The sequence below is a fragment of the Meriones unguiculatus genome (genome assembly GCF_030254825.1).
Source record: "Meriones unguiculatus strain TT.TT164.6M chromosome 13 unlocalized genomic scaffold, Bangor_MerUng_6.1 Chr13_unordered_Scaffold_28, whole genome shotgun sequence".
Lineage (NCBI taxonomy): Eukaryota > Metazoa > Chordata > Mammalia > Rodentia > Muridae > Meriones > Meriones unguiculatus.
The window spans coordinates 3,619,198-3,641,887 of NW_026843644.1; positions in this window are offsets into that span (position 1 = coordinate 3,619,198).

Consider the following 22,690-nt stretch of genomic DNA (forward strand, 5'->3'; position numbering starts at 1 on the left):
AAAGTCGGTCATCTATTGAGAAGTCTACAGCTTTCCTAGGGACTATGAACTTAAATCCTATAAATCAATGAATGCTGGTAACTAAAAGGAAATACTTAGGACAAATTGCTTTCTCATCTTCCCACATACAATTTGCATTTACATGTTTTGCATATAAAATCATCTTCAAGTATACAAATGAGCAGATAGTAGAGAGAAACCTTACACATGTCTTCAATGTGATAATGCCTTTTCTTAATACAGTTATCTCCAAATACATAAAAGAACATACACTGCAGTGAAACCCTCTGAATAAGCAATGTGGTAAATCCTTTTCATAGGGTTTTCTTTGAAATCATGAGAAAATGTCATGCTGCAGAGAAACCCCATGAATGTAGTCAGTATGGTAAGGTTTTCTGCTTCATGCTACCATTATATAAGAGTAAAAGCCTTACTGTGTGGGCTACATCTTAAAGCCTTTGCATATCAGGGTAGTCTTTGAGAACCTAAAAGAACTCATTCTGTAGAACATCTATTAGAATAAAAGATTTGTTAAGTTCTTTGACCCACCAACTTGCATTCAATTACACTAGATTATTTTGCAGGAAAATTCTAACAAGTGTCAACAATGTATGCATGTATTTGTGACATCCATCCTTATTTTGTTTCCAATTGAAGATTCATGGACCGAAGGCATATGAATTGAAACAATAAGATAATCCATTTTTATTTCACAATTCACTTCAATTACATGAAATAAATCAGCCAGTTGTAAAATTTATGTTGCGTATTAGTGCATTTTCTGTGACCAAACACAAGGTCTAAGGCAACTTCCAAATATGTTTACTTTGCCTTATGATATGAGAGAGGATATGGGATCACTTTAAATTGGGCAAAACAAGTGTCATACATGGCAGCTAAAGTAGGAAACTTGGAGCTCACAACCTCCACCTTTAGCATGAAGCAGAGAGTGGGAACTACAGAAAGTATAAAGCTGAAAACTATCAAGCACCCCCAAATAACATACTTTCTCCAACAGAGATACATTTCTTAAAATTTCAAAAATGATACCACCAACTGAGAACGATTCATTTCTATGACTTCAAACCTATGTGTTTGATTTCTGTTACATGAAAGAATTCATAATGAAGAAAATATTTGTAGGTAAGCCTGTAGTTGCCTCAACACCTGAGTTCAGTAATGAATGCTTATATAAGTAAAACATTCGTGAGTAAACATATATTTGTTTAAGAATTTGTTTTAAATTCCATTATGTGATAACTCTTTGTCTTTGTGTGTTTATGTGTCCCTCCATTCTAGTTTCCATGAAGACCAGACCTTTTCATCTGCTCTTCTTGAGACGAGACTGTCTTATACCAGGAATTATAGAAAGTTCTCAAAACCTAACCTAGGTCCTGGGAATGAAATTTGTCTTAACTGCAAAGCCATGTCTCTAGTACTGTAAATATGTTAAATCTTTATGGATCATTGTGACGTCAGGAAGTACAAAAGAATTCATAAAAGGAAGGAACCCTATTTATACAAAAGAATTGATTATTTGGGACATAATAAATATATTTACTTTCAAGAAAATAAACTTTTTCGAAGGTTTTTATCATAACCTTGCAGGAAGTAAATTATTTACCATGTTCCCTTAAATGTAATGGAGGAGATCACCAACTGATTGTGGTCTGAATTTTGAAACATTGGAGTAGGGATTGAATTTTCTGTATGTGTAGCAAATCCATTCACAGAAGTTTATTAGGTTGTTCTGATATTCCTTCTGTGGTGGTTATTCATGTTTTAATGCATTTCAACCTGGTAATAGGTATTTTTCTGTGCAATGTATAGAATGGGATCTCCATCATCTATGTGGTCCATTGCTTATTTATATCAGGCAGTGTGTGATCATAGTTTTAAAAGAAGGGTCTCTGAGAATGTGTGGTATTTTTTTTTTATGTTTTCACAAATTCATTTAAGATGTTTGTTTTTAGTCCTTGCTTGGATATCAATATTTAATTAATGGTTAATAGTATGTGTGTGTATATATATGTATATATTGTTTAAAGTTCCATGCTTCTACATGTTCCCATATTTACTATATATAAACATATATTTGTTTAAGAATTTGTTTTAATTTCCATTATGTGATTACACTTTGTCTTTGTGTGTTTATGTGCCCATCATCTTCCTAGAGATTTATCTAGCTTTCTTAGAGATTTATCTAGCCTTCTTAGAGATTTATCTAAGAGGTGCTAATTAATGTAACAGCAATGAGATTTATTTCAAAACATGTTGTGTGTTTAGTGGACTATTCATTCTTAGGCTATGACAGATATATGAAGACTGTGTGACACTTTGTGGGGTTTATTTTAGTCATACTTATATGATCTTCAAGTTTATGTTGTCAGTTTTGCACAACACAAAGTCTTCCCACTAAGGTCATTGAGATTCATAAAACTTAGTTGAAACATTACATCAGTACAATATTGTATTTTATTCAAATTATGAATATATTGTCATCTGAGGATGGAAAAATATAAAATGATTTGAATAATAAATGCTACTTGCAAATGAAAATTATACACTCCTGTCTCATTTTGGTTCGTTTTGGTTCTTTCTTAGGAGTAAAGACTTGTTCATAAGACTTTCTCAAAACTGCAAGTGAATGTCAGAGAATTGTCTCAGTGGGTAAATTATTAGTTATTGCTAAGCCTGATGATTTGAGCTCAATCTCTGAGTAGTCCATGTCACTGCTACAGATTTTTCTAATGTTTCTATATTTGGGCTGCTGTATATGCAGATTCACACACTAGCAGATACATAAATATATTTTCAGGCTAAATAAGGGCCAGTGTGGTCATTGGCCAAAAGACTCTATGTGTTCCATGTCAGGAACTTATATATGGGATGTAGATAATAAATAGCAATAATTTGTACTCTCACTAGCACGTATACACAATAACATGTATGTATACACAAACACACTCCAGCATTTTTAAATTTATTTTTATTTTTATTGATTACAGTTCATTCACTTTGTATCTCTGCTATAGACCCCTCCTCATCCCCTCCCAATCCTACCCTCTCTCCCTCTTCTCCTATGCCCCTCCCCCAATCCACTGATAGGGGAGGTACTTCTCTCCTTCCATCTGAACCTAGTCTATCAGGTCTCATCCGGACTGTCTTCATTGTCTTCCTCTGTGGACTGGTAAGGCTGTTCCCCCACAGGCAGAGGTGATCAAAGAGCCAGGCCCTCAGTTCAGGTCAGAGACAGTCTTTTTTCCCATTACTAGGGTACCCTGTTGGACACTGAAGTGCAATGTGTTAAATCTGTCAGTGGTACTATATTATCTCCATTTGTGGTCCTTGTTTGGAGTATGAGTCTCCAAAGATCCCTGTGCCCAGATTTTTTCCTTCTATTTCTCTCCTTGTGGAGCTCCTGTCCCCTCCAGTTCTTTCTATCTTCCCCTTCTTTCATAAGATTACCTGTACTCTGCCCAAAGGTTGGTTATAAGTCTTAGCATATGTTTTGATACCCTACTCGATACAGTCTTTCAGTGGCCCTCTGTGGTAGGTTCCTGTCCAGATCCTTGTTTTCTCTGTCTTCTGATGTCCATCCCGTTTGCCTTTCTGAATGAAGATTGAACATCTTACCCAGGGTCTGCCTTCTTAATTAGCTTCTTTAGCTGTACAGATTTTAGTATGATTATCCTATATTATATGTCTAATATCCAGTTATAAATTATGAAATTAATAAAGCAATGCAGCCACTTATAGATGACAGAATTTTTTTTTGGTAGAATTTGAAGACTTATTGCTGTTCATTAAAAGGAAAATGGTTCTTTTGTACATCTTATTTTATCCTTTAATTCATTCATTCAAGAATAGACCACTTAAAAATCACAGCTTGGCTCAGACGTGCATCCCTCTCATCCTAAACCTAGGATTCAGTGGCAGGCTGATCTCTCTGAGACTGAGGCCAGATTGTTCCACAGAGTGTGTTCTCTGTTTTTGTTTGTTTGTTTTTGAGACACAACTTTGTTGTGTAGCTTTGCCTGTTCTGAACTCACTTTGTAGTCCCAGGCATCCTCAAAATCACATAAATCTGTCTGCCTCTTCTTCCTTGAGTGCTGGGATTACAGGTGTGTCCCACCATTCCCAGCTCCATGGACAGTTCTAAAACAGCCATGGCTATGTAGAAATATCATGTATCAAAATGATTTCAAAATGAAAACTATATTTAAAGTTATAGATTTTTTTCCTGAGGGATAGTATACACAGGGATGCTAGAACTTTTCTGAATTTGTGCTCTCTGTCCTTTGTGTAAGTGAGAAAAGTAGCATTGAAACATCCCCCTCATAGATCAGACGTCATGATTACCAGATGGCATTGCCTCCTGTGCAGTCTAGTTTCATGGCCTCATTTACTTCATTTTCAGTTAAGAACTTGTGATCACAATTAAACATCTCAGTGTCATTTCTGTCCATTTTAAAAATTTTACACATATTTCCACATGACTTCGAGCCAAAAGTGCCTTTTTATTTCTGATTTTACAATATGATCACTTTCAGAATATGACTTAATTTAGCATGGCTCTGAGTAGGGAACCCACATTTGAACATATCCACATTCCCTAAGTTAAATCCTGGTGCTTGCTTTGTTGAAGAAAATCATTCCTTTGGAAAGGCCTCTTGTGCTCCTCTTGACTGTGCCAGGAAAATATCTTTCTCAGGTCTTGTGTCTTGGCTGGTGTAACAAAACACCAACAACACAGGCTCTAAGCAACAATCAATAAATGGGACCTCATGAAGCTGAAAAGCTTCTGTAAAGCAAAGGACACTGTCTACAGATTGGGAAAGAATATAGGGTTCACTAACCCTATATCTGACAAAAGGGCTAATATCTAGAATATATAGAAAACTCAAGAAGTTAAACAGCAACAATTCAAGTAATCCAATAAAAAATGGGACACAGAGCTAAACAGAGAATTCTCAATAGACGAATGACAGAGAAACACTTAAAGAAATGCTCAATGCCCTTAGTCATCAGGGAAATGCAAATCAAGACAGTCATGAGATTTCACCTTACAGCCATCAGAATAGCTAAGATCTAATGCTCAAATAACAATACATGCTGAAGAGAATGTTGAGAAAAAGGAACCCTGCTCCACTCCTGGTAGGAATGTAAATTTGTACAATCACTGTGGAAATCAATCTGTCACTTTCTCAGACAATTAGGAATAGTGCTTTCTCAAGATTCAGCTATACCACTCCTAGGCATATATCCAAAAGTTGCTCAAGAATACAACAAAGACATTTGTCCAACCATGTTTGTAACAGCTTTATTTGTAATAGTCAGAAGTTGGAAACAACCCAAATGCCCCTCAACTGAGGAATGGATACAAAAATTTTGGTACATCTACATAATGGAATATTATTCAGCAATAAAAAAATAAGAAAATCATGAAAATTGCAGGCAAATGATGGGGACTGAAAAAGATCATCCTGAGTGAGGTATCCCAGAAGCAGAAAGACACACATGGGATATACTCTCTCATAAGTGGATATTAGATATATAATATAGGATAAACATACTAAAATCTGTACAACTAAAGAAACTTATGAAGGAGGAGGACTCTAGCTAAGATGCTGAATCCTCATTCAGAAAGGCAAAGAGGATGGACATCAGAAGAGGGAGTAAACAGGGAATGTGATAGGAGCCTACGACAGAGGAAATCTGAAAGGCTCTACCCTGCAGGGTATCAGAGAAGATGCTGAGACTTGTAGCCAAATTTTAGGCAGAGTGCAGAGCACTTCATGAAAGAAGTAGGAAATAAGACATGGAGCGGACAGGTGCTCCACAAGGAGAGCAAGAGAACCAAAATATCTGGGCACAGGGGTCTTTTCTGAGACTGATATTCTAACCAAGGACCATTGATGGAGATAAACTAGAACCCTGCACAGATGTTGCCAATGGCAGTTCATTGTCCAACTGGGTTCCATTGTAATGGGAAGAGGGACTGTCTCTGACATGAACTGATTAGCCTGCTCTTTGATCACTTCCCCCTGGGGGGAAAGCAACCTTACCAGGCCACAGAGGAATCCAGTGAATCTATTCCTGATCAGCCCTGATAGACAATGATCAGAAGGAGGGAGAGGAGGACCTTCCCTATCAGTGGACTTGGGGAGGCACATGTGTGGAGAAGGAGGAGGGAGAATGGGATTGTGAGAGGAGGAGGGAGGGGACATGGAGGGAAAAATGGAAAGAAAAAAAGACACAGAAGCCAGATATATAAGCTCTCATTGGTCAAATGACAAAACAATTTAAACATCAAAATGATCTGCATATCTATATCCTCCCAAAATTCCTGTATTGAAGTCCTGAGACCAAAAGTAACATAACTGCATGAGATCTTTGGGAGGTACTCAGGTCTGGGAGGTGAAGCCCTTATAAATAGGTTCATAACTTTATTGAAGAGATCCTATAAAATCATGTGGCCATTTAAAACACTGAGTTTAAAGTGAGAACATGACTGTAGACAAGCATGGACCCAACTAGACCTCATAATTTAACTTTAGACTTTCCAGAGTTCACTACTATGAAAAGTAAAGCCTTTGTTTATAAATCATTTGTCACTTAGCTCCAGCAGACTAAAACAAACAGTAACAGTCAAGTCCACTACAGAAGACACATAAATCATGAATCCATATTGATGTAAGTGTATGGCAAATGCATTAACATTCTGATGAGCACCAAAGACACAGAATGTCAAGGTACTCATGGGGGTGCAGGGTGTTAACTGTATAGCAGAAAAGCCTGGAAAACACTGATTACAAGTAAGCAAAGTGAAAATATGTCCCACCTGATAGGACACAATGTGTTACACTTTTGTGATACCCTTGTCCCAGTTTATGTATTGATGCATGAGAACACAGAGAGCTTATAGAGAGACTATAAAAATAACTAACCTGGGATATTAGCCATATAGTACAAGATAACCATGTTACAACCCACAGACCTAAATAAACTAAATAACATGGAGGGTAGAAGAGAGGATACTTGAATCCCACTAAGGAGGGGACAGACATGGGAAGTGGAGGGAGAGAGGAAGTGGGTGGGAGAGGGAATGAAGAGAGAAACAGGATGGATCAGGTGGGGGAAAAGTGCAGATGGGGATGAGAGGGCTAGGAGAGAAGGGAAATTAGTGTTGCAGCATCTCTGAGATAAGATGAAGACCTGAAATTCTGGAGGTACCTGGGAAAATATGTGGTTCTCTTGTGTATCTGAGATGCCCAGCAGCAGGGATATTGAGACTGAAGTGGACCCATCTTGTAGCCAGTGGAGGGAGGGGGACACCAATCAACTCACAAAACCCTCCACCCAAATTTGTCACCTACAAGACATGCAGGAATAAAAGATGGAATAGAGATTGAGGAAATGGCCAACCAATAACTGGCACAACTTGAGACCTAACCCATGGGAAAAACTCAACTTCTGACACTGTTAATAATACTCTGTTATGTTTGTAGATAGGGGACTAGCTTAACTATCATCTGAGGCTTCATCCAACAGATAATGAAAACAGTTACAGAGACCCTCAGCCAAACAAACATTAGGCAGAATTTGGAGAGTCTTTTGAAAGAGTTAGAGGAAAGATTTAGGGACCTGGGAGGGGGGGTAGTACACCAGAAGACTTACATATCCAGCTCACCTGGGACCATGGGGCCTCATAGAGACTGAACCACCAATAAAAGAACATGCCTGGACTAGTCCTAGGACCCCTCCACATATGAAATTGATGGGCTGTTTGTCCTCAAGTGGGTCCCCTAACAACTAGATCAGGAGCTGTCTCTGACTTGGGCTCCTATCTCTGTTCCTCCCTCTGGATCCCATTTTCCTAGCAGGGCTGCCTTGTCTTGCCTCAGTCAAAGAGGAGGCACTTAATACTGATGTAACTTGATGTGACAGGGTGGGTTGGTTGGTGGCTATTTGGGGAAAATGGGTGAATGGGATGAGGGCGGGACTCAGAGGAGAGGAGGGAATGAGGTTGTGAGTGGGATGTAAAATCAACAAATTAATAAATTAATGAAAACAAAATACAATTGACCCACAGTCATCAAAAGTGACAGGATCGTGAAAAAGATGATGGAACTATTCCATATTGAAAGAGACTAAAGAGATAAGAAAACAATACAACACTTAAATGTACCAACTTCCTCGACAATTATGTGAATAATAACATAGTCAACATAGCCCAAATTAAATGCAATAATGTGTCATTGTGAATTACCCGTTTTGATAACTGCACTGTCATTATGTAAGACAAAGTTCTTGTTTGTATAAAATCAACACTAAACCATTCTGAGTGACAGGGCAAAAGGTCAGCAGCTTCCTCTCAAAATGTCCAAAGTGAAAGAGCAATTAACTGTACATAGTTGGAACAATCTTCAAGTTTGTTATTGTTTCAAAATTGTTGTGGGAAAGCTGCACGTGGTCTTTAACTCTAGCACTTGGGAGGCAGAGGAAGGCAGATCTCTAGGTTCAACACCAGCCTAGTCTACATAGGGAAGCCCAGGACAACCAGGTCTCTGTAGAGAGAATTTGTTTCAAAAAAACAAACTAAATAAAATTGTTGTAAGGAGAACAATGTAACTGAAACTGAACAAGATTAAAAACAAAGCTGATTCTCCACACTGGCAGTCTGGATAAGACTATGTAAGAGATTGAAAAATGAAATGTCATGACATTTTGGAGCAGCAAGAAGATTCTCTAAATACAGCCCACAGTCTTATTTTTTTATTGTGTATGTGTGAGTGGGAGGAGTGTTCATGATGTAGGTAAAGGATGAATACTAGTGAGCACATGGGAAGGTCAGATGACAACTCTGTCCCTTCCACCTTTTCAGGAATTCAGGGATCAAACTCAGGTCTCCAGGCTTGCCCAGGAAGAGCCTTTATCTGCTAAGCCATCCTACCGACCTGCAAGCGATTCTCTTAAATGACCTCAATTAGGTAATAATGAGAAAAAAAATGTGAAGGGTTCCTTCTCCTAAACAATTTCTTAGGGATGAATAAACAATGAAAAGAGAGAAGAGTAGAACATTAGTACACTAGTGCTACCAACGACTAACAATCATCCAAAAACAACCTAAGCACCTCCTGAGACAAGAGGATGCTGGGCTGGTAGCTAAAATTCCTTGCAAGTGTAAAACTGGATTAAACCTGAAATAAAAGAGCTTTCCCAGCTCTACAGTAACCTTGTTATTACATCCTGATTATCTACACATAGCAACACAAAGAAATACAAATAGGAAAATAAGCCGGCATGAACCCTTCATACTCCTGGTTGTGCAAGTCCATCAAAGTATAAACAACAATGTATCTGCCAAACTGTTCCTTATGAAGAATTCTCTGAGGAATAAAGAGAACAATCAAATCACGTGGAAGCTAAGTGAGAGAAAGAGAGCACCTGCAGTGGCTGTCTTTACTTAAGAAGAGTCACTTCATTCTGGAATGCCTGCACATAGGTCCTCAAACAATGTTCCTAGAAATGTGCATGGATTCTGTGGACTTTCCAAGTACCCTGCTTTCTTTCGACCCGAATGTCCCAGCTCCCCCACCCCACGAGCCCCAGGGCAGGCAGGAGGCAGAACTGGACTCTCTGTACTTCCTTTCCAGGAGGCCTGGGCCTGAATCACTCTTCCTCAGGATGCAGGGCGCAAAGTGTATCCCTAGGAACTCCACACAATATGCTCCCGCCCTCCCATCACTGGTGGCCAAAGGGGGCGGTCCCGGGTACCAGTAGCCAGCACAGAAGCTCTTGTCTGAACACGGGCAGGCACTCCCGACCCGCCTAGCCCGCCAGCCCCTGGCTGCAATGCTGAGGCTTAACCCTGCGACCGCCTGCCGGGTGGTCCCTCACACGTGCCCACAGCCAGCTAGGCTCTGACACCTGACCCGCTGTTCCTCCACCGTGGGAATCAACCTTCTAGCCTCCCCGCCACCCAGCCTCAAAGCCCCACCCCGCCCAGCCTACTGGAAGGCTGCAGGGCTGGAGGCGGAGCCGGGGGCGGGGAGAGGCGGAGGGGGAGCCCGTGGGGAGGCAGAGCGGAGGAGGGAGGCGGAGGCAGAGCCAGGGGAGGCGGAGCCCAGGCAGCTCCCACCCCACAGCCTTACCTGGCTTCTCCTGGTCTCAGCCTATCAAGATGAAGTAGTCCACTAGCGGAGTGCCTGGAAGAGGGTTCCCGTCGCTGCCCTAGCCGCCGCCGCCGCCCATGAGGTCCGGGAGGAGCTCAGAGTTTTCCCTTCAGCGTCTGTAGCTATAGCAATGGCACTTACATCACACTTGACAATGGAGGCCCGCACTGCGCCTGCGCCGAGCCTCGTGACAGCCCCTCCCCCACCCTACCCGAGAGGGTTCCGCCTTCGGGTTCCTCCGAGGCCTCTCGGACCCTCGGCTTGGACAGTGGGCGGCTGGGCGCATTCTTACCACCTAGGCCGAGCTCTTAGATGCCCGGCCTCTGCCTCAATGCCCCCCTCCCCTATTCTTTATTTTCCTGTATCAGGGGTCTTTCCTTCTGCCTTCTCTCTTTTGCAGTGTGGGGAGAAGGGCATGGAGGGTCGCGGGGTCACTGGAAAGTTTGCACTTCCCTGCTGCCTGCTTGCCACTGGTTGCACAGCAGAGATTCTCCCGCCCTCTGCTGGAAGGTTGGAATTTGCACCTCCAAGGCTTTTTGCTGCACGTTTCCTGCTTATGTTGTGCAGAGGGGGATTTTAGAAACAAGACACCGAGCTGGCAGGGGGAGGAAAAGACTTGTGCAATCCTCAGAAGCGCCTATGGTTTCTGGGATTCCTGGGCTGGGGGCGTTCACCATGTGCTTTCCTCTGAGTGCCCAAGAGAGTTGGGTTCCTCCTAGGGACAGGGCATCAAGGCATCCCAGGGATCCTCCTGAAATGGCCCTGTATCCTCCCCCCCGGCCCTGCCCACCTGACTTTCACTGCTTTTTTGTTTCAAGGCTCTGGTAGCTGAAGCAGGTGTTAACTTCCAAGTTGTTCTGCTGTGAAAACACAATCGAATAAATTCATCGGGCTCTTTGTGCAGGCAAGAGATTATCCTAGTCAATTGAGTTTATTTTTTATTTCTTTATTTTTATTTTTTTAATTTCCATTAGTTACAATTTATTCACTTTGTATCCCCCCCATAGCTCCCTGCCTCTTCCCCTCCCAAATGCCACCCACCCTCCACCCTTCTCCACCCATGTCCCTCCGCCAGTCCACTGATAGGGGTGGTTTTCCTCCCCTTCATTCTGATCCTAGTCTATCAGGTCTCATAAGGACTGGCTGCATTGTCTTCCTCTGTGGACTGGTAAAGCTGCTCCCCCCTCAGGGGAAGGTGATCAAAGAGCAGGCCAATCAGTTCATGTCAGAGAGAGTCACTGTTGTCAAAATATCCGCTATTGATGTTTTCAGATTTGGCTGGCACAACACTTGGATGAGTTTACTTTGTCACTTCTTAATGATCATGAAGTTTTAGTAGTTGAATATGTACCCAAATTAAGACTGAAGTTTTCAAAACCTGTGGTTTAAAAACTATCTTTGTAAGGACATCATTAGCTGAGGAGTTTGATCCTTACATGTTGTATATAGTAGATGCCAATGTGCTTAGTGCAACACATACACCCTCTGCCAATGACTAGCAGAATGCTAGTGACTAGAGCTGTGAACTCAGAGTCATGAGCTCAGACGCTCTGATTGACTAGTTCGCTTTTATGGGCCAGCGTTTCCCTTCCCGATTCCGTGCTGGTAATTGAACTTATGGTCTCATACATGCTAGGAAAGCCTTCTACCATTAAGCTATATTCCCAGTGACAGGGCAGACTTTTTCAGCAGGGGTCTGAGCAGCCCATTTGGGCCGGGCCATGATAGAAGAATTGAAACTGAGGGGGTCCTTTAAGTCAGGACCTCCTTTGTAAATGGTTCCTCGTCGGCCGGGGGAGTCAGCATAAGTGATGAAGAGTAGGTTGGTTTTCAAAATAATTAAAGCAAAAAAAAACTCCCACCACATTTCCTGTAGACATTTTCCCCGTCATGTCCCTGGGAGCTCTTCCTCTACCTTTTCAGAAAAGAGTAATCTCAATTCCTCGAGAGACAACCTGTTCCATGGCTTAACAGCAGAGTTATGAAGTCAGAGTTGGCCCCCTGTAATCTCCCACATGTTCTCTGAAGCTACCAGAAGGGGAGGGACACCACATGACTGTGTGTGATTTTTTTAAAAATTATTCATGTGGGGTCCCCTCCCCCACCAATTTTACCTTCTTTTTGAAATTTGAGATAAGGGACTGGAGAGATGACTACACAGTTGAGAGCACTGTGTTTCTCTTCCAGAAGACCAGATTTGACTCCCAGCATTTGCTTGACAGTCCACAACCATCCATCTGTAACACCAGGTACATGGGATCCTCCTCTGGTCTCCTCCAGAAACAGACATGCATGGGGAACATGAACATGCAAAATCCACACACATAATTTTTTAAATCTTTTTATACCTGTGATAAAGTTTATATATCATCAAATTATATGTACACTCCAGTGGCATTTAATATATCTCACTGTTGGACAATGAATACATCTATCTAGTTTCAAAATATTTTCCTCTTCTTCTTCTTCTTTAAAATCCATTAAACAGACACTACCATTTCCATCTCTAGTCCCTGCCAATAACACTTGCTTTCTGATTCTATGGGTTTGCCTATTTCATATTGTAATGCCAGGTTCATGGGACCCTCAGAGACCACCAGGAGATGGTGTAATAGACGTGATGCAATAGCAAGAGAGCTTTATTCTGAGAGTGATCAAACTCAGGACCCAAGTCCCACTGACACAGCAGTAGAGAAGTGTGACCATGAGCTTTGAGTGAATAGGATTGTTAAAGGGAAAGTCTGATCAGGGGGTGGGTTTCCATGGCAACAAGCAGGGGAGCACAAGTCTTGGCTTACAGAATTGAGTGAAGTTTAGCAGTGAGCGGTGACCTTTTCTGAGACACACAATCACAATGGCTACATATAATCACAATGGCTAATTTTTTCAAGCATATCTGAAACATCTGAATTTTCCCACCCGATTTCCAACTGATTCCCATTGATTATTACAAGGGAGTTTGTCTCTATTTTCTATGAAGCATTTATTCTGTTACATTTCCTGGAGGCTGTTGCTAGGAGAGTTAACTTTGTTTTCTGCCAGGTGTACATTCTTTGATATTTCCTGGTACCTGAATTCAGTTTCCAGTCATGATCTTTATTTCAAAATGGAGTTATATTCAGGCTAACTTAAACTCTTCAATATAACTTGAATTAATCATGATTGGTATATTGTTTCCTAGGTTTTTGGGTTTTGCTTGTTACTTGGGTTTTTGAGACAGGGTTTCCCTATGTTGCTTTGGCTGTCCTGGAATTCTGTTTGTAGACAAGGGTGGCCTAGAACTCACAGACATCTGCCTGCCTCAGGCTCCTGAGTGCTGGTATTAAAGGTGTGAGCCACCACACCATCCCCTGGCTTGTTTCCTAGTTTTATCCCTGCTGTATCATTAGTACTCCCTTCTTCTAAATCAGATCATCAGTAATGCATTCTTCCTTACTGTTGAATAACCCTCCACTGTATGTACAAACCAGGCTTTTCTTATCCACTGGTGGTTTGGGGCATTATTTCTGTCTAGCACCATGACCATGTATAGAAAGTATATGAGTGGGGCTAAAGAGATGGCTCAGTGGTCTTAACTCTAAAGCACTGGTTGCTCTTCCAGAGGTCCTGAGTTCAATTCTCAGCACCCACATGGTGGCTCATGACCATCTGTACTGGGATCTGATGCCCTCTTCTGGCATGCAAGTATACATGCAAATAGAGCACTCACATAAAATAAATAAATCTTTTTTTTATTTATTTTATTTTTTTTATCAGTTACATTTTATTAACTCTGTATCCCAGCTGTGTCCCAATCCCTCATTCCCTCCCAGTCCCTCCCTCCCTCCCTCCCTCATCTCCACCGTGCCCCTTTCCAAGTCCACTGATAGGGGGGACCTCCTCCCCATTCATCTGATCCTGTTTTATCAGATATCTTCAGGACTGGCTGCAAAGCCCTCCTCTGTGGCCTAACAGGACTGCTCCTCCCTTCGGGGGTGGGGAGACCAAAGAGCCAGTCATTGAGTTCCTGTTAGAAATAGTCCCTGTTCCCCTCACTTTGGGAAACCAATTGGTTACTGAGCTACCACAGGCTACATCTGAGTGGAGGTTCTAGGTTATATCCATACATGGTCCTTGGTTGAATGTCAGTCTCAGAAAAGACCCTGGGCCCAGATATATTTGGTCCTTGTGGAGCTCCTATCCTTTCCCCATCAGACTAACTCCCCTTCTTTCTGTACCCATTCCACCGTTGATGGACATCTGGGTTGTTTCCAGGTTCTGGCTATTACAAATAGAGCTGCTATAAACATGGTTGAGCAAGTGTCCTTTTTGTGTACTTGAACAAACTTTGGGTATATACCTAGCAGTGGTATAGCTGGGTCTGGAGGAAGCACTATTCCTATTTGTCTTAGAAAGCGCCAGATAGCTTTCCAGAGTGGTTGTACCAGTTTACATTCCCACCAGCAGTGGAGGAGGGTTCCCCTTTCTCCACAACCTCTCCAGCATGTGTTATCGCTTGAGTTTTTCACCTTGGCCATTCTGATGGGTGTAAGGTGATATCTCAGGGTCGTTTTGATTTGCATTTCCCTGATGGCTAATGAGGATGAGCATTTCTTTAAGTGTTTTTCTGCCATTCGATATTCCTCTGTCGAGAATTCTCTGTTTAGCTCTGTTCCCCATTTTTTAATTGGATTACTTGGTTTGCTGCTTTTCAGCTTCTTTAGTTCTTTGTATATACTGGATATTAGTCCTCTGTCAGATAAAGGGTTAGTGAAGATTCTTTCCCAATCTGTAGGCAGTCGTTTTGTTTTGATGACAGTATCCTTTGCTTTACAGAAACTTTTCAGTTTCATGAGGTCCCATTTATTGATTGTTGCTCTTAGAGCCTGTGCTGTTGGTGTTCTGTTCAGGAAGTTGTCTCCTGTGCCAATGAGTTCTAGGCTGTTCCCCACTTTTTTTCCAATTGATTTAGGATATCTGGTTTTATGTTGAGGTCCTTGATCCACTTTGACTTTAGTTTTGTGCAGGGTGATAAATATGGATCTATTTTCATTTTTCTGCATGTAGACATCCAGTTGGTCCAGCACCATTTGTTGAAGATGCTGTCTTTTTTCCATTGAATGGAATTGGCTTCTTTGTCGAATATCAAGTATTCATGGGTGTGTGGATTTATTTCTGGGTCTTCTATGCAGTTCCATTGATCCTCCTTTCTGTTTCTATGCCAATACCATGCAGTTTTTATTACTGTTGCCCTGTAGTACAGCTTGAGATCAGGAATGGAGATACCTCCAGATGATCTGTTGTCATACAGGATCGTTTTGGAGATTCTGGGTTTTTTGTTTCTCCATATGAAGCTGAGAATCTTTTCTTCAAGGTCTGTAAAGAATTGAGTTGGTATTTTGATGGGAATTGCATTGAATCTGTAGATTGCTTTTGGCAGTATGGCCATTTTCACAATGTTAATCCTACCAATCCATGAGCATGGGAGATCTTTCCATCTTCTGATATCTTCTTCGATTTCTTTCTTCAGAGACTTGAAGTTTTTCTCAAACAGGTCTTTCACTTGCTTGGTTAGAGTCACACCAAGGTACTTTATGGTATTAGTGGCTATTGTGAAGGGTGTTGTTTCCCTAATTTCTTTCTCAGCCTTTTTGTCTTTGGTATATAGGAGGGCTTCTGATTTTTTTGAGTTGATTTTGTATCCTGCCACTTTGCTGAAGGTGTTTATCAGCTGAAGGAGTTCTCTGGTTGAATTTTTGGGGTCGCTCATGTATACTATCATATCATCTGCAAATAGTGACACTTTGACCTCTTCCTTTCCGATTTGTATCCCCTTGATCTCCTTTAGTTGTCTTATTGCTCTGGCTAGGACTTCAAGTACTATGTTGAAGAGATATGGGGACAATGGACAGCCTTGTCTTGTCCCTGATTTCAGTGGGATTGATTTAAGCTTCTCTCCATTGAGTTTGATGTTAGCTATAGGCTTGCTATATATTGCCTTTACTATGTTTAGGTATGTGCCTTGTATCCCTGATCTCTCCAAGACTTTAAACATGAATGTATGTTGGACTTTGTCAAATGCTTTTTCGGCATCTAAGGAGATGATCATGTGGTTTTTCTCCTTCAGTTTGTTTATGTAGTGGATTACATTGATGGATTTCCGTATGTTGAATCACCCTTGCATGCCTGGGATGAAGCCTACTTGGTCATGGTGGATGATATCTTTGATGTGTTCTTGGATTCGGTTTGCAAGTATTTTATTAAGTATTTTTGCGTCAATGTTCATAAGAGAGATAGGCCTGAAGTTCTCTTTTTTTGTTGGGTCTTTGTGTGCTTTAGGTATTAAGGTGACTGTGGCTTCATAGAATGAGTTTGGTAGTGTTCCTTCTGTTTCTATTTTGTGGAATAGCTTGAGGAGAATTGGAGTTAGCACTTCTTTGAAGGTCTTGTAGAATTCTGCGCTGAAGCCATCTGGTCCAGGGCTTTTTTTGGAGGGGAGACTGTTAATGACTACTTCGATTTCCTTGGGAGATATAGGGCTATTTAGTCTTTCTACCTGATTGACTTAGTTTTGGTAGATGGAATCTTTCAAGAAAATTATCCATTTCATTTAGATTCTCAAATTTTGTGGCATATAGGCTTTTGTAGTATGACCTAATAATTGTTTGGATTTCCTCAATGTCTGTGGTTATGTCCCCATTTTCATTTCTGATTTTGCTGATCTGGATAGTTTCTCTCTGCTTTTTAGTTAGTTTGGCTAAGGGTTTGTCTATCTTGTTGACTTTCTCAAAGAACCAGCTTTTTGTTTCATTGATTCTTTGGATAGTTTTATTTGTTTCTAGTTGATTGATTTCAGCCCTTATTTTGATTATCTCCAGCCGTCTGCTCCTCTTGGGTGTATCTGCTTCTTTTTTTTTTTTCTAGGGTTTTCAGTTGGGCCATTAAGTTGTTTGTATGTGATGTTACGAATTTCTTCTTGCAGGCACTTAGTGCTATAAATTTTCCTCTGAGCACTGCTTTCAATGTGTCCCATAAATTTGGGTATGTTGTGCCTTCCTTTTCATTGAATTCTAGGAAGTCTTTAATTTCTTTCTTTATTTCTTCCTTAACCCAGCTGTCATTGAGTAATAAGTTGCTCAGTTTCCATGTGCGTGTCGGCTTTTTGTTGTTTCCCTTGTTGTTGATGTCCAGCTTTAGTCCATGGTGGTCTGATAGAATACAAGGGATTATGTCAATCTTTTTATATCTGTTGAGGCTTGCTTTGTGACCCACTATATGGTCTATTTTGGAAAAGGTTCCATGCGGTGCTGAAAAGAAGGTGTACACTTTTGAGTTTGGGTGAAATGATCTTTAGACGTCTATTAGGTCCATTTGATTTAGGGACTCTGTAAGTGCTTTTATTTCCCTATTTGGTGTCTGTCTAGTTGATCTGTCCCTTGGTGAGAGTGGAGTGTTGAAGTCTCCCACTATTAAGGTATTAGGATCAATGTATGATTTAAGCTTTAATAATGTTTCATTTACGAATGTCGGTGCTCTTGTGTTTGGGGCATAGATATTCAAGATTGTGATGTCCTCTTGGTGGATTTTTCCTTTGATGAGAATTTAGTGGCCCTCCTTATCTTTTTTGATTAACTTGGGTTGAAAGTCTATTTTATTAGATATTCGGATGGCTACTCCAGCTTGTTTTCTGGAACCATTTGCTTGAAAAACAGTTTTCCAGCCCTTTACTCTGAGGTAGTGTTTGTCTTTGTTGCATAGGTGTGTTTCTTGGATGCAACAGAATGTTGGATCCTGTTTCCTTAACCATTCTGTTAGCCTGTGTCTTTTTATTGGTGAGTTGAGTCCATTGATATTGATAGATAATAGTGACCAATGCATGTTAGTTCCTTTTGTAATGGAGTCAATGATCTAACCCTGTTTCATTGCTTGTTTTCTTTTCATTTTTGTTGGGACATTATCTGTATGCCCTGTTTTCTTGGGTGAATTTCTTTTCATTGGATTGGAGTTTTCCTTCTAGTATCTTCTGTAGGGATGGTTTGCTGTGTAGATATTATGTAAATTTAGTTTTGTCATGGAATATTTTGTTTTCTCCATCTATGTTGATTGAAAGCTTTGCAGGGTATAGTAGTCTGGGTTGACATTTGTGATCTCTTAGAGTCTCCATGATACTTGCCCAGGCCCTTCTGGCTTTCATAGTTTCTGATGAGAAGTCCGGTGTGATTCTGATAGGTCTACCTTCATATGTTACTTGGCCTTTTTCCCTTGCTGCTTTTAATATCTTTTCTTTGTTGTGTAGATTTAGTGTTCTGACTATGATGTGACGTGATGTGTTTCTTTTCTGGTCTAGTCTATTTGGAGTTCTGTAGGCCTCTTGTATATTTATGGACATCTCTTTCTTTAAGTTGGGAAAATTTTCTTCTATGATTTTCTTGAAAACATTTTCTGGACCTTGGAGTCTGGAGTCTTCTTTTTCATGAATTCCTATTATTCTTAGATTTCTGTCTTTTCATAGCATCCTTGATTTCTTGGATATTTTGTGATTGGAACTTTTCTGATTTTACTTTTTCTTTGAGAGAAGTATCCATTTCTGCAAGTGTGTCTTCACCTCCAGAGATTCTCTCTTCCATCCCTTGTATTCTGTTGGTGATGCTTACTTTTGTGGTTCCTGATCTTTTCTCCAAGTTCTCCAGCTCAAGGGTTTTCTCATTTTGTGTTTTCTTTATTGATTCTAATTTAGTTTTCATGCCTTGCACCATTTCTTTCATGTGTTTGAATATGGATTCCTGTCTCTCTATGATGGTCTCTATTTCTTTTTTCATTTCCTTCTTATATGCCACTAATTTTTCCTCTACTTGTGTATCTATTTGTTTGGCTATGTTTGCCTGTGTTTCTTTAAGGATATTGTCTATTTCTTCTTTCTTTGCCTCCAATTGACTGGCCATCTCTTTGAAATATTTGTTTATTTCCTCCTTATGAGCCTCAAATAATTGGGCAAGCATGGCTTTAAAATCATTTTACTGTGCTTCTGCTGAATTGGTGTATCCATCGATTTTGGGGTTTGCTGGTGAAGTCATGATGTCCTGATTTATGTTGGAAGTGTTCTTTCGCCTACCTCTGGCCATTGGCTTATCTGAAACCTTCCCTGTTTGTTTTTGGATTCTGCAGATCAGACTGGTGCTGTCTCTCTCTGGTGTCTGGAGAGTTCTTCAGGAAGCTGAGCACTCTCAGCGTGTGCTGAGGACTAGCTGTACAGGCAGGTCTCTTGACAGAGATCTTGGTATCCAGGGCTCTCTGCTCTCTGGTTTGGCCCTGCTTCTTTGATGTGTTCCGCCAGTTCTGTGCTGCTGTCACTGCCAGGTTCTGAGGTCTTGCTGCAGCTGGAGATTTCAGGGTGGTCACTTCAGCAGGGATGGGGTAACCAGGCTCTCTGTTCTCTGGTTTGGCCCTGGTTAGTCTTAAACTGGAGGGCTGTGGTGCCCCGCCAGTTCAGTGCTGCTCTGCTGCCACTTCCCGCTGTAACTGGAGACTGGGTTGCTAGTCCCTATGCTTTCTGGGAAGTCCTGGGATCTCTTTGTTGTGCTCTCCAAGCTTGGGAGGCCCAGCGCCTGGTGTGTCCAGGTTGTATGACATTTCTGCCTGGTTTTGGTGAGTATATAGCGTATTCTCTGTCACTGTGGGATTGGGCGGGCCGTAAAGTCAGTGATGGCGATCCTGCGGAGCTAGTATGGTGTCTAGCAGATTCGCGCCCTGGGAGCATGGTGCAGCTGCTGCGCGAATCTGGGACTTCGGGGCATGTACTGCTGGCTTTTGTCTGCCACTAAAGTGCTTGGGGCTCCGTCTCAGTGGCTGTATACCCCAGGCAGTTAGGTCTGTGCTGAGAAAGATGAGTCCGCTGTGCCGCTGTGCCACTGTGCCGAGGAGGAAGGAGGTCTGGGGGAAGGGAGTGCATCAAGAACAAAGGATCATTTCTCTCCTTCCCCAAGCAAGTCTCTCGGTGACTGGAGGCCAAAGTTTTCACCTTCTGCGATGTTCCCTGGTGTTCAGAAAGCCTCGCTGTGGTTTTCCTGGGTTGGGGGTCCTTCCATTCTCCAACTCAGAAGATCAGGTATCCCACCACTCAGAAACTGTGTGTGCTAGTCGCCATCTTGGCTCCGCCCCCCCAACACTTCTTTTTTAATAGAAGTGTTTTACTTTTTATTTTTAACCTATAGATTATATACATGATTTAGAAAGGAGAATATACAAAACAATGATCAAAGAATAATCATGTGTCCTATGCCTTTTCTTTTGTCTGGTCACTCAAAAAATGATGTTATCAGCTATGATTATTGTTGCTTGCCACTCACATTATTTTTATCCATGTATTCACTGTAGTCCACTTTCACTTCCACATATATATGAGCCTCCTTCTTCACATACTGATAAGCCACATCTCTGATCCCTGGTCAAAACATGATATTCAGTGCCATGTTGTCTTTTGACTGATGCCACCAACTGTTCACTGTCTCCTGATAGCCACATCTCATTTGTTGCAGATAAAATATGATGACTGTGTTTTTTTCTTTCCAACTGTCTCATGACAGGGTTGTGACCTACTCGCCCAAGTAACTGAAGATGATTCATAGGTTGCTCAAGAACCCAACTAATGGCTACTTCATATTCATGTCTTATAAACTAATGAAACTCCTTTAACACAGGTTTTCAAAGCACACCTTTGATTTTCCTTACAATCTAACCTTTAGGCTTTTTCTTCTCCCCTCCTTCTCCTGATGCACAGAACCCAACTGTCTAACACTAGCACTTCTGTGTCAGAAAATAAATGGAAGAAGCACTAGAATTATATGATTATATTGCCAATGAAGTATAAATTTATACTGCTGCCACTCTTTCTGCCATACAAATGTATGGCATATTTTAGAATTCAGTGACCTTCAATGATGTGCACGTGAAATTTAGCCAAGAAGAGTGGGTTTTGCTGGAACCTTCCCAGAAGCAACTCTACAAAGATGTGATGCTGGAGACTTGTAAAAACCTTACTGCTATAGGTAAGACAGCAAATTTTCTTTTAAAAATAAGGAGACAATTCTTACTTTGTTATTGATCCTCTTCTGTAATTTCAATTGAAAATGAGGAGGAATGAGGTGAATAAATCAGGTATGTTTCTAAGGGTCACAGAAGATAGTGATTTAAGTTTTGCCTTAATAATAATATGATATTTCCAACAATATATATTTCCTGGTACTATATTTTAGGCTACAATTGGGAAGAGCACACTATTGAAGAATATTTTCAAAGTTCTACAAGTAATAAAAGGTAAATTTATTTGCATGCTGATACAGATATGAATCTTAATAAATTTTACTGTGTCCTGAAAGTTTGTTTTTTGTTTGTTTGTTTGTTGGCTGGTTTTTATTTTCTGTTTGCTTTTTTGTTTGTTTGTTTGTTGGCAGGTTTTTATTTTCTGTTTCTTAAATAGTTTTTTTATGTAGCTATGGCTTGACATAGAATTGCTTGTTAGACCAGCCTGACCTCAAAATCACACAGATCTGCCTACTTCTGCCTCCACAAGTGCAGGGATTAAAGGCATAGACCAGCACACCTGGCTGTGTCCTGGAAGTTTTAAAGAAAAGCAACAGTGTAAAAACAGCACTGATTTAAGTGTAATGATAATCATTAAAATCTCACAATTCCATGTACTTCAATCTCAGGTATCTGATTTGTGTTTGCAAGGCACTCCCCTAGGATAGAAGAAAATAAAATAATGTTGTAACTGAAAATACCATTTGAATCATATGGACATTACAGCTACTGAGTTGAATTGCCAATCTGTTTAGTCTCATTCTATCTACTCAGATATTGTAAGAGGTATACAATAGGTGATTAGTATGTGTCCAAAACGTTCTAATACACAAATATTTCATAGTATAACCAGTGTTACTCATATTCATGCAAAAAATTGTAATGTTTAGTGAAAGGAGGAGCTTATGAGAGTCAAGAATATTGTTGTGGAGAAACCTTAATTGTTGTATGACATGTCTATGATGAACAAAAAACCAACTGTGTTAATTCAATGGAGAATCGTTTCTTATTCTTGTAATTTAAATTGTCATATCATATGTCACAATGTTTCTAAGACACATGAACATAGGGATATTGAAAGAAGCAGTGGACCTGCCTTTCTCCAAGAACAATTAATTTTGTAGTAGTCCCCACTTTGAGTAGATTTTCTGAATGCTATAAACGGTTACTGTTAATTGGTTTTGCAACTTCACTGAGAATTGATCAGCAAACACATACAACTGAAAATACCTATGAATACTAGGAATTTGGAACTTCTTCTGCATGTCCTGGCTCACTTTGCAAAGGAATTGTCATTCATACAGTACAAAAAATTGTGAATGGAATTGCTGTGGTAAAGCTCTGAATTATTACAATACTCTTCGTATATACAAAAAACCTCTTGTGAAAAATAATATTATAAAAGTGAACCACGTAACAAATGCTCTTACCATCACAGGGATCTTCAAAAATAC